Genomic DNA, 13295 nt, shown 5'->3' on the forward strand with positions numbered 1-13295 from the left:
ATAGATGTATGAAAATTCCTTTTCTTACATCTCCGACGTTTTATTAGACATTCTAAACGATTGATATGCTAGCTTACTCTAAAAATAATGAACACATAACAATGTAATGCATAATATATTTTTAATGAAATAATGCTATGTAGAATATTAATACAAAAAATATATTATGATACACTATTAATATCAATGATTAACTTTGTACATTTTGAATCTGTGCCAAAAAATAGTTCACCATGTTCTCACTTGATATTATAGCTATTGTCTTCTCTAAGTTCGTAATCAGTAGAATAATCATTATTCCATTTTTAGTCATACACAATTTTTACTGGTGTCTCATCAACAGGCTCAATATGCTTTTCGTCTTCGGTATTATTTGGTTCAATGACTGTTTGACCAATGACAGTAACGTTTGCAGGTGCTTTGTATTTCATCGATTCATCTTTATATTCCATAGTGATATTTTCTGACAATGCCCTTTTTATTTTTCTGGCAATTTCATTGTCTATTATCACATTATTTTTACACAGGTAACAGTTTAGACACATAAACAAGATATGGCTTAAGATATTAGTAGAAGAATAGGCCTTTCTTTTATTAATCTTCCGTTGAATGCTAATACCCGAAAGGTGACGATTGGATGTATCAGTAGGTAATGTGTTACCTGCAACAGTAGCAAGGAGTTGTCCTCTATCATCAACGATTATTTTTATGTTGGCATTCTCTTTGAGTGAAATCATCTCTGGAGATCTCAATCTCGCATAACCACCAACATAAGAGTTGAATTTTTTCGGTATTCCAAAGAAATTTAATTCCTTACTGTCATGACAATGCATGCATACATTTCCAATAGTGCTACCACCTGTACTTGTTTCAAAGTTTAAATACTTCTCTTTGTCGGCATTCAATGCTACAATAACCTTGTTATGTAAACACACTTTATTAAAATGCTCCATCTTCACTTTTTTTTAAAGATATGACTTATGTGTTTATCGTTCAAATGCGTAAAAAAAACTGATTTAATACATGCAATAGATTAGACAGTGTCAATAACCGGTCATAGAATACCAGTGGGAAAGTCACATCGTGTCTCTGACCAATCACAGAGCGCAATTGTTAGAGCTGTAAGCATATTTTGACATTTTAAGTTATGTACAAAAAGAAAAAAATAAATAAAGTTGAAAAATTTCGAAGTTTTAAAAAAGTTTGAATTAAACACTTTTAGGATATCGAGTGTCTTTACTGAAAAGAAGAAAAAATCACACGGAATCCGGCAACTGAGTCTCTAAATCCCCTTAAATCTCTTTTAAAAAGATACAAAAAATACTTATTTAACACAAAAATTTTGTTTTTAATTAGAACTAAGTAAAGGAAAACCATACATGATTAAGTAACTGAGTCTCTCAAACCCTGTAAAGCTCTTTTAAAATAAAAAAAAACGAATTATTTAAACCAAATTTTCGTTTTTACTTAGCACAAATTAAAGAAAAAACAAACGTAATAAGGCAACTGACTCTCTCAAACCACTGACTTATATTTTAAAATGAAAAAAAAAAAACTAATTTAACACAAAATTTATTTTTTATTTAGCACTAATTATATAAAAACCACACTGGCTCATGAACCTGAGTCTCTAAATACCAAGAAAGCCATTTTAAAAGTTACAAAAAATAAATATTTAAAACCCAAAGTTAGTTTTTAATTATCACTAATTAAATAAAAAACACACATAATAATGCAACTGAGTCTCTCAATCACATTAAAGCTCTTTTAAAAATATACAAAAAACTAATTATTTAACGCAGAATTTCGTTTTTAGTAATACCTAAGTAAAGCACAATCAAACCAAATAAGATAACTGAGTCTCTCAAACCCCGTAAAGATCTTTCAAAAGATACAAAAACTAATTATTTAACAAAAAATACAAGCAAGCAAATAACATGGGAATTTCTATACACGCAAGCAAATAACTGAGTTTTACTTTTATTCAAATCCTAATCACCAATCAAGTTATACTCGTTAAAAAAAATAAAATTAAAAAAAAATGTATCGTCTGCCAAGCCATGTAGAGCTCATTGTAATAGGCAAATGACCCTGGTAACCCAATCAATTTTTTTTGTCTTCTTTTCAAAATGATCGCATTTTGAAATCTGTCATTTAACACTAAGAAGTAAATTGAGTATCACCTTTAGGACTAACAATAGGCTTGGCAGCGATTAACTCTCAGTGTCGGTAACAATTCAATCAGATCAGAGTTGTTCAAATGGAATATATTTTCGCAAATTGAGTTAGCTTCTATTTCATAGACAAAATATTTGAATTCCTCCTTCAGGGTTGGGGTGGGGGGATCGGAGCCCTTTGGGGTTGTGGTAAGGGACCTCACGGCTAAACCACGACAAAGCACTACTCTCGTGGAACTCAATTCCCATTTAACTCAACCCCTGTGCAACTGAATCCCCCTTGTAACTGAACCCCTGTATAACTGAAACCCCGTGCAACTGTATTCCCTTTAACTAAACCATCGTGCAACTCAACCAACCATGCACCCCAACTCGCTCAAAACACTTTTCAGTCATTTCTTTTTAAATTTACAATACATTTCAAACGTTACTTATGTATTATACAGACCACATCGGCGATGTAAAGTTAGGTCAAGTCACAATGTCATTCTATCGTTACTTTTCAATTAAGGTATTGAATACTTTCTAGCAATATCTCTATTTATGCAGAGTTTCAGGTAGCTATGGCTAAGTTTGCTAAAAGACCAGTTATTTTCTTGCGAAAACACGCAAAATCAGAAAAAATAACTGAACCCCCCCGGTACCTGTCCCCCGGGCTAACCGCCACCCCCGCCAACTGACCCCCCCCTGGAACTGAATCCCTGTATAACCGAAACCCCATACAACTGAAATTCCGTGCTACTCGACCCGATTTACCTAATCCCCGTGTAACTGAATCCAAATGTAACTGAACCCGCGTGCAACTCAACTCCCTCAACACACTGTAGATACGATCATTAGCTTTCGAATGACCCATTAAACGTCAATCTAAAAGTGCTGGTAGTCCACTCGCCCCAGCTTTTCCACTTGAGACATTGCACCAAAAGTGCCGTTTTTAGTGCCGTTTTGAAGTTGCTGATGGTTGAATTTATAGGAAGAACGTAGATATGAGTAATATCTTTTATACGAGCTACGAAAAATCTATATAGATACCTGCGATAGCAATACGCCCAAAAATAATACGTCCGATACCGATACACTGTGCAGCCCTTTCCCCAGGGGACTAGGAGGGTCATAATATCACCAACACCCATTATATTTGACTCTAGCAATGTCTCTTGTAATAGTCAAATCTATTAAGTATCTGATGTAAGCACCCCATTCTTTAATTACCCCGTGAGGCATTCTTAACCATTGCAATACCTTTACTCTAATACCTTTTCGCAAAAAATTCGCAAATCTCGTAAACTAAAGAATTAATTACCCTTTTTAAAAAACATTAGTCCTTCTATTAATGAACCAATGAAACGAAACCTGTCTGATATCATCACACACAATCTCACTCCTAGTTCCAAAAATGGAATGCATGTAACGTTCGTAGTAATAGGTTTAAAAACCTATTAGCCAAGTTTAAAAAAAAAAAACCTACTAATCAACTTACAGATGAATGACCACGGATTTAATGCAAATGACCCTGGTAACCGTACAATGCATTGAAAACTTACACACCTATCCATACCTCAGGCGTAGGGTTCAAATATATAGATGCCTGGCCCGTGGTAAGGCATATTACGCAATCACTGGCTGTATCTATTAATGCTTTACTACTTGCGAGCTCAATTTTGAGTGAATAAAAAACAAAATCTGTTTGAAGAATCAGGGTCTTTTCCAAAATATTAGGAAATGGTTTTGACTTGAAGCAATGCTTAGTCATTATAGTAATTTTAAGGTATGGAGTCTTAAGGTAAGGTTATTTAAGGTAAGTGTTAAGGTAAGTGTTAAGGTTATTCAATTGAGGTAGTTTAATATCCTTTTTACTTCAGCTCCCAAGATAACACAGTTTAGAGGGCCAAAGACACGAAAATAAAAACTTTTTTTGCTACCTGGAATTTTCTATGATTTCTCTTTTGGTTGTTTAAAAATCCGGGAGTTCTAAGTGCAGTGCCACATTTCCATCAATGTTGGTAAGGTGAGTCGTAAAAATAAACAAACGTATTTAACTAAATTTATAAAAGTTTTTTATGAAAGTATTCAATACTAAAAATAAGTACATCTTCAAATGGAAAGCTGTACCTCCTGAATGTGTTTGGTGCCATATCTGTTTAGCTTATTTTTCACCACGTTCTTTCTTTTTAAGTTAGGCGCCCTATTATTACCGAAACGGCACGTAGCTGCAAAAGAGGTATGTTTTTGAATTCCAATTTTTTTCTGAATTTTTAAGATATATATGGTTGTCTATGTTTTCACTTGCCAATCCAGACAATCATATTTCATTTTTTACTACTTGAGTACATTTGTTTTTCTAAAAACGGTCAGATGCAGAGACCTGGGCGACCAAGGCAATTTTTCAGAGGAGATTAAGTGCATTTCAAGAATAGGTAAGGTAAAGGTAAAAAAAAAGGTAAAGAATACGGCATTGGACTTTACAGTCCCTACCGACGGCGCTGATACCGTTTCTTGGCCCTTCAGCCAGGAAGTACAGGAGGGGGGGGCCAACCATCCTGTGCTATCGCACACCCTTCCTGTTTACCTTCCCCAGATGTCTCCAGGTACCCATTTAAAGCTGGGTCGACTCTGGCTGAGCTTACAGAGTCACGCCATTGTAGGTAGTGAAACGGTCTAGACTCTGGACTTACCAGCGCCTGCTGAAGTCGCGGCAATACAATAGGAGCATATACTGGCTGCGCAACCTCTCTAGATGTATCTTAAATTGAAAAGTTTCTGAAATGTTATTTGTCAAGTGGCATGTGCGTGTGAATAATTTGTGCCACTGCAAACATGGTAAACATTTCTTTTTTGAACTGCTCTTCGCGATGACCAGTAAATAAAAAACGATCCACGTCTACAGCAAGCAAATTCAAAGTACAATTATAGAGAAACAGTCATCTACGATATTTCGTACTACTTGGTGTTCTGATTCCAAATATGTGACAAATATAAGTTTGGAGTTATGAATCAAGATTTGCTAGCAGAAAAAGATAAGCATTATTTCAGAATAAGGAGAACCATATCTCCAAAAAGGGGTGCCATTTTGACAAAAAATATGATATCAACTTAAAACATAGTAGAGCCTTTAAACAGAGGTATTCAGCCCTATTAAACAGTTCGTGGTAACGAACTATAAGTAGGGAGCGACCCGGCTCAACAGTAACCGAAACTCTAAAAAACGGAATTTTGATGTCAATAGATACATCATAAGAATCAGATTTTTATGCTGATTTTAAATAATATATGTTTCATCAAGTTTAGTCTTACCCATCAAAAGTAACGTGCTTGAAAATATCTGCCTTATTTTTGAAAAGAGGGGGAAATAACACCCAAAAGTCAGAGAAATTTAATGAAAATGACCCCATCAGATTCAGCGTATCAGAGAACCCTACTATAGAGGTTTCAAGCTCCTATTTGCAAAAATGTGGAATTTTTATGTTTTGCCAGAAGAATGATCACGGATGCGTGTTTATTTTTTTTTATTTTTTCATTTTATTTTATTTTTTTTTTTTCTCCCAGGGGTGATTGTATCGATCCAGTAGTCCTAAAATATCGTGAGAGGACTCATTCGAACGGAAATTAAAAGTTCTAGTGCCCTTTTTAAGTGACCAAAAAAATTGGAGGGCAACTTGGCCCCCTCCCACGCTCATTTTTTTCCCAAAGTCACCCGATCAAACTTTCGATATAGCCATTTTTTCAGCATAGTCGAAAATCTAAATAATATGTCTTTGAGGATGACTTAATCCCCCACAGTTCCCGGGGGAAGGGCTACAAGTTATAAACTTTGCCCATTGGTTACATATAGCCTAGTATTGGTTATTGGGAAGTATACAGGATACAGGTGTTTTCAGGAGGAATTTTTTTCTAGTTGGGGGTCGGGTCAGAGTAGGGGTTACGGGGTCAGAGTAGGGGTCACACACACACACACACACACACACACACACACACACACACACACACACACAAACATAGACACATATACATACATATATACACATATATATATACACACACACATATACATATACTTACACATACACACACACACACACACATACATACATACATATATGTACACACCCACACACACACACACACACACACACACCCACAAACTCATACACAACACAAACACAAACAAACACGCACCCACGCACGCACACACACACACACACACACACACACACACACACACACACACACACACACACACACACACACACACACACACACACACACACACACACACACACACACACACACACACACACACACACACACACACACACACACACACACACACACACACACACACACACACACACACACACACACACACACACACACACACACACACACACACACACACACACACACACACACACACACACACACACACACACACACACACACACACACACACACACACACACACACACACACACACACACACACACACACACACACACACACACACACACACACACACACACACACACACACACACACACACACACACACACACACACACACACACACACACACACACACACACACACACACACACACACACACACACACACACACACACACACACACACACACACACACACACACACACACACACACACACACATACGCCGCGGGGGGGCCGCTGCGGTGGGGCGGAGGGGGGCATTAAATAGTGGAATTTGTGAGGAAATTGCTCTGCCTTGCGCACACATACACAGATACATTGTTACTTACTTAGAATTTTGTCATAATTTCTTGAATGAAGTTTCTGCATTGTGTATACAAGAGGTGACTTCAAAAAATAGTTTGTTGCTTATTTACAATTTCTTCATAATTTCTTGAATGAAATTTCTGTATTGTGTATCCAATAGGTGAAAACAATAAATTGTTTATTACTTACTTACGATTTTATCATGATTTCTTGAATTAAATATCTGTATTGTGTCCAGGAAGCGAATTCAAGAAAGCGATTGTTACTTACTTACAATTTCTTCATAATTTAATGAAATAAATAGAACTATTCTAAAGAATAAAGACGGCTTAAGCTTAAAGATATTTATTGCTTAAACGTATAAACAGATTTTTTGAGAGAAAAAACAACAACACATGTTTACCTAAAAATAGTACTTAGAGTTCACTCTTAAACATCCAGAAAAGATGGTCCCATGATATAGAATAGTTTTTACCATGTCTTATGGATTTATCACGATCAGGTATGTCCTTAGGTATCCACTGCGCGAAGAACCTTACCTCGTCTTCAGGACGGTGATAACGCCCTTCAAATTTAGGATACTTAAACTCTTCTAGATTGAAAAGTGGAATCCTAGGGTCACACTTTTGAATTAAAACTTTATCTGTAGGTACATTGCCCTTTACGTAGAGTGCTTCAACCCCGAAAAAGCTGCAAATTTCCCTGACTTCCTCTTGAACATTTCTCAGTTCCTGACCAGCATTATTAGGTGGTGTAATCACTCTATCGTAGAATCCCAGTCTGTTTATATGACGTAATGTAGTACTCCACAAGCTTTTATCACACTCAAACATGTTATAGTTCACTATCCAATGATAGCGGTCAATTTCTTTGAGTTCCATAGACAATAATAAAAATGCACATTAAAATATAACAAGACAAGATGATTTTTTCCAACCAATAAATCCTTTGTCATACCTTCCTACCATCTTGGAAGCTATTAATGTAGTTGTTAAGTAGAAAAATACTTCATCAAACTTTTATACCTTCGCTCAAGGTTGAATGGAGTTATGGCTAGGGGGATGAGTCCTAAAACCATTTTAATTCATTATGGGGAGGAGTCATAAAACCCTGAGAATTCACTGCGGTGAGGAGTCATAGAACTCTCGGTATCTATTGCATGCAAATGAAGTCTGGAAACTACATTTTTTTTTATAATTTCTGTATTGTGCATCCAAGAGGTGAATTCAAGAAATTGTTTGCTACTTACTTACTTACAATTTTTTCATAATGAAAAATCCGACAACGGATGATGATAGAGAATTTATTCATTCTAATAGATAGATTTTGTCAATGTTATCCGAGGTGTCCGACATATGATATCGATAAAGAATGTTAATAAAGAATTTGTTCAATTTGATACTTAAATTATGTCAGTGTTATCAAACGTATCTGTCAAAAGACATTGATAAAGAATTCATTCACTCTGATACTTAGATTTTGTCAATGCTATTCCAAATATCTGTCAATAGATGTTGATAGAGAATTTATTCGTTCTCATACTTAGATTTTCTCTATATTGACCTATCTATCCGATATATGATGTATGTAAATTCCTTTTCTTACATCTCCGATGTTTTAATAGACATTCTAAACGTTCGATATGCTAGTTTACTCTAAAAATAATGAACACATAACAATGTAATGCATAATATATTTTTAATGAAATAATGTCATGTAGAATATTAATACAAAAAATATATATTATTATACATTATTAATAACATTGAACGACTTTGGACATTTTGAATCTGTTCCATAAAATGCTTCACCATGTTCTCTCTTGATACTATAGCTATTGTCTTCTCTTAGTTCGTAATCAGTAGAATAATCATTATTCCATTTTGACTCATATACAATTTTTATTGGTATGTCATCGACAGGCTCAATATGCTTTTCATCTTTGGTATTATTTGATTCATTGACTGTTTGATCAATGGCAGTAACGTTTGCAGGTACTTTGCTTTTCATCGATCCATCTTTATATTCCTTAGTGATATTTTCTGCCAATGCCTTTTTTATTTTTCTAGCAATTTCACTGTCTATTATCACGCTATTTTTACACAGGTAACAGTTCCGGCACGTAGACAAGATATGGTTTATGATATTAGTACAAAAGTAGGCCTTTTTTTTCGTCTTGACTTTCATTTGCATGTTAATAACCAGAAAGCAGACAATATGGTTTAACACTGGGTAACATGTTACCATAAGAACCAGTAAGAAGATACTCCTCTTTATAAACTGTAATTTTTATATTGGAAGTTTCTTTGAGAGCAATAATTTCTGGAGATCTGAATATCGCATTTCCAACATCATAACAGCTGAATTTTTTTAGTACTACAAAGAAATTCAATTCCTTACTGGCATGACAATGCACGCATACGTTTCCGATAGTGCTACCATTTGTACTTATTTCATAGTTTAAATACTTCCCCTTGTCTGTATTCAATGCTACAATAACACTGTCATGTAAAAAAACTTCCTCAAAATCCTTCATCATCAATCTTTCATAGATACTAGCTAAGTGCTTATTTTTCCACTATTTAAAAAATACTGATCTTATGCATGCAATAAAGTAAGCAGTGTTGAAAGATACTGACAGAGTAATATTGGGGAAGCCACATCGTGTCTCTGGGCAAGCATAGAGTACAATTGTTAGAGCCATAAAAATATCGGTCGAGGAGGTATCCTTAGCAATAACCTACTTCTAATGAAGCATATCAAGTCATCTGTTTACCGGGTACTAAATAACTACCATTTTTACCCCCTTCCCCCCTCAAAACTTAATTTACCCGCTAGCATTATATTGGCTTACACTGAAACTGTGGTGGAGGTATCATTAGCAATAACCTATTTCTAATGAAGCATTTCAAGTCACATGTTTACTGGGTACTAAATAACTACCATTTTTACCCCCCTCAAACTTAATTTAGCATCTTGCTCTATGTTGGCCTAAACTGAAAATCATTGAACGGAATAAAAAAAGCCCAGTGATAATTTACTAGTTGGAATGACAAACACAGTGCAACATTTAGGTAGATAAGAATAAAAAAGAAAAGATTGGTAATCTATAGTCTTTGTTCACCATTATAAGTGAGTAGCATCATTTAGTCGAGGGAATGAATCCTCTTTCTGGAAGGTCTATTCCTGAAAGTTAAGTTAGAATCGAAGAATGAGGTAATTATATTGGCTTACACTGAAAATAATTGAACAGAAAAAATTAAACCCCGATAAATATTTACTAGTTGGTGTGACAAACACAGAGAAACGTTTGGCTAATAGCTGTAAAATACAATAAAAAAATATCTGTCGAGGAGTTATCATTAACAATAAACTATTTCTAATGAAGCATTTCAAGTCACCTGTTTACCGGGTACTAAATAACTACCATTTTTACCCCCCCCCCCCCTCCCTCTCATAACTTAATTTACCCCCTAGAATTATATTGGCTTACACTGAAAATAATTGAACGGAAAAAATAAAAGCCTGATAAATATTTACTAGTTGGTGTGACAAACACAGCGCATTTTCTACTCGTAAGTTTACCCGAATATTTAACACGTACCATTTTTCCGTACCACCCACAACACTCAATTCCTCCTAGAATTATTTAAACTAAATAGTTACCCCCTCCCACAGAAAATCCAGAAAAACACAATAGCCGTATTTATAGTGAAGCGTTTCTTAGTCGTATGTTTACCCGAATATTCAACACGTACCATTTTTCCACACCAGCCACAAAACTCAATTCCTCCTAGAATTATATAAACTAAATACTTACCCCCCGCCTCCCACAGAAAGTTCAGAAAGACACAATAGCCTTATTTATAGTCGTATGTTTACCCGAATATTTAACACGTACCATTTTTCCATACCACCCACAAAACTCAATTCCTCCTAGAATTATTTAAACTTAATACTTACCCCCTCCCACAGAAAGTTCAGATAACATAATAGCCTTATTTATAGTGAAGCGTTTCTTAGTCGTATGTTTACCCGAATATTTAACACGTACTATTTTTCCGTACCACCCACAAAACTCAATTCCTCCTCCTAGAATTATTTAAACTAAATACTTACCCCCGCCTCCCACAGAAAGTTCAGAAAAAAAAACAAAAAAAAACATAATAGCCTATTCTATAGTGAAGCATTTTTTCTACTCGTATGTTTACCTGAATATTTAACACGTACCATTTTTCCGTACCACCCACAAAACTCAATTCATCCTAGAATTATTTAAACTAAATAGTTACCCCCTCCCACAGAAATTTCAGAAAAACAAAATAGCCTTATTTATAGTGAAGCGTTTCTTAGTCGTATGTTTATCCGAATATTCAACACGTACCATTTTTCCACACCAGCCACAAAACTCGATTCCTCCTAAAATTATTTAAACTAAATACTTACCCCCGCCTCTCACAGAAAGTTCCGAAAGACACAATAGCCTTATTTAGAGTCGTATGTTTACCCGAATATTTAACACGTACCATTTTTCCGTACCACCCACAAAACTCAATTCCTCCTAGAATTATTTAAACTAAATACTTACCCCCTCCCACAGAAAGTTCAGAAAAAAAAAAAAAAAACAAAAAAAAAAAAACATAATAGCCTTATCTATAGTGAAGCATTTTTTCTACTCGTATGTTCACCCGAATATTCAACACGTACCATTTTTTCAACACCAGCCACAAAACTCAATTCCTCCTAGAATTATTTAAACTAAATACTTACCCCCGCCTCTCACAGAAAGTTCAGAAAGACACAATAGCCTTATTTATAGTCGTATGTTTACCCGAATATTTAACACGTACCATTTTTTCGTACCACCCACAAAACTCAATTCCTCCTAGAATTATTTAAACTAAATATTTACTCCCGCCCTAGAAAGTTCAGAAAACACGATAGCCTCATTTATATTAAAGCGTTTCTTTGTCGTATGTTTACCCGAATATTTAACACGTACCATTTTTATATACCATCCATAAAACTCAATTCCTCTAATAATTATTTAAACTAAATAGTTTTCCCCAATCTAAAAAGCTCAGAAAAATTCGATAGCCTTATTTATAGTGAAGCGTTTCTTAGTCATATGTTTACCCGAATATTCAACACGTACCATTTTTCCACACCAGCCCCAAAACTCAACCATACTCTCAAAACATGTTTGACCACATTATACCTTGCCAACTTTAAAAAACAAATGTCTATGTCAAACTGTGTGAGGGAGTTATGACTCTCTTTGAAAAGGTGTAGAGGCGTACGCAAATAGCATGGGAATTCCTAGGGGCGTACGCAAATCCATATTTAGCATACTACTAATAATTTCTGTTCGTTTTAATTTTTAATGTAGCTCCTTATTTTCAGTTAAAAAAAACTTTTTTTTTAGTTAATTTCTAAAAAGGCCTTACCAAAATGTTTATGTTATGTATTACTTTTTGTCTTGTTCTTGAAAAAAATTACGATTTTGCCATCAAAATTATCAAAATGTCATATATCGAGAAATCCAAGATTGCCAATCAGTTTACAATTAACAAATCACCGAATGAAAAAAACTCTCATTTTACAAGACGTTACTTTTATCAAACAGTTCGTGGTAACGAACTGTAAGTAAGGAGCGACCCGGATCAATGGTAACCGAAACTCTAGAAGACGGGTTTTTGACACCAATAGATACATCAAAAGAATCAGATTTCAATGCTGATTTCAAATATATATAACTTTCATCAAGTTTAAAGCTACCCATCAAAAGTTACGCGCCTGAGAAAATTTGGCCGATTTTCAAAAAAAGGGGGAAAGACCCCCTAAAAGTTCAAGAACCTTAATGAAAATGACACCATCATATTCAGTGTATCAGAGAACCCTACTGTAGATGTTTCAAGCTCCTATCTACAAAAATGTGTAATTTTTTTTTGCCAGAAGAAAGATCACGGATGCGTGTTTATTTTTTTTTCCCCAGGGATGATCGTATCGACCCAGTGGTCCTATAATATCGTGGGTGGGCTCATTGGAACGGAAATTAAAAGTTCTAGTGCCCTTTTTAAGTGACCAAAAAAATGAAGGGCAACTAGGCCCCCTCCAACGCACATTTTTTTCCCTAAGTCATCCGATCAAAATTTTGAGATAGCCATTTTGTTCAGCATGGTCCAAAATATGATAACTATGTATTTAAGGATGACTTAATTCCCCGAAGTCCTCGGGGGGAGGGCTGAGAGTTATGAACTTTACCCAATGTTAATATATGGTATTGGTTATTGGGAAGTATAAAGACGTTTCCTGGGGGGATTTTTTCTGGTAGTGGTGGAGGGGGAGGGTTGGGGGTTATGGGGGAG

This window comes from Artemia sp. Qi Xiang Cuo, chromosome 8, assembly GCF_049724085.1.
Source record: "Artemia sp. Qi Xiang Cuo chromosome 8, ASM4972408v1, whole genome shotgun sequence".
NCBI lineage: Eukaryota > Metazoa > Arthropoda > Branchiopoda > Anostraca > Artemiidae > Artemia > Artemia sp. Qi Xiang Cuo.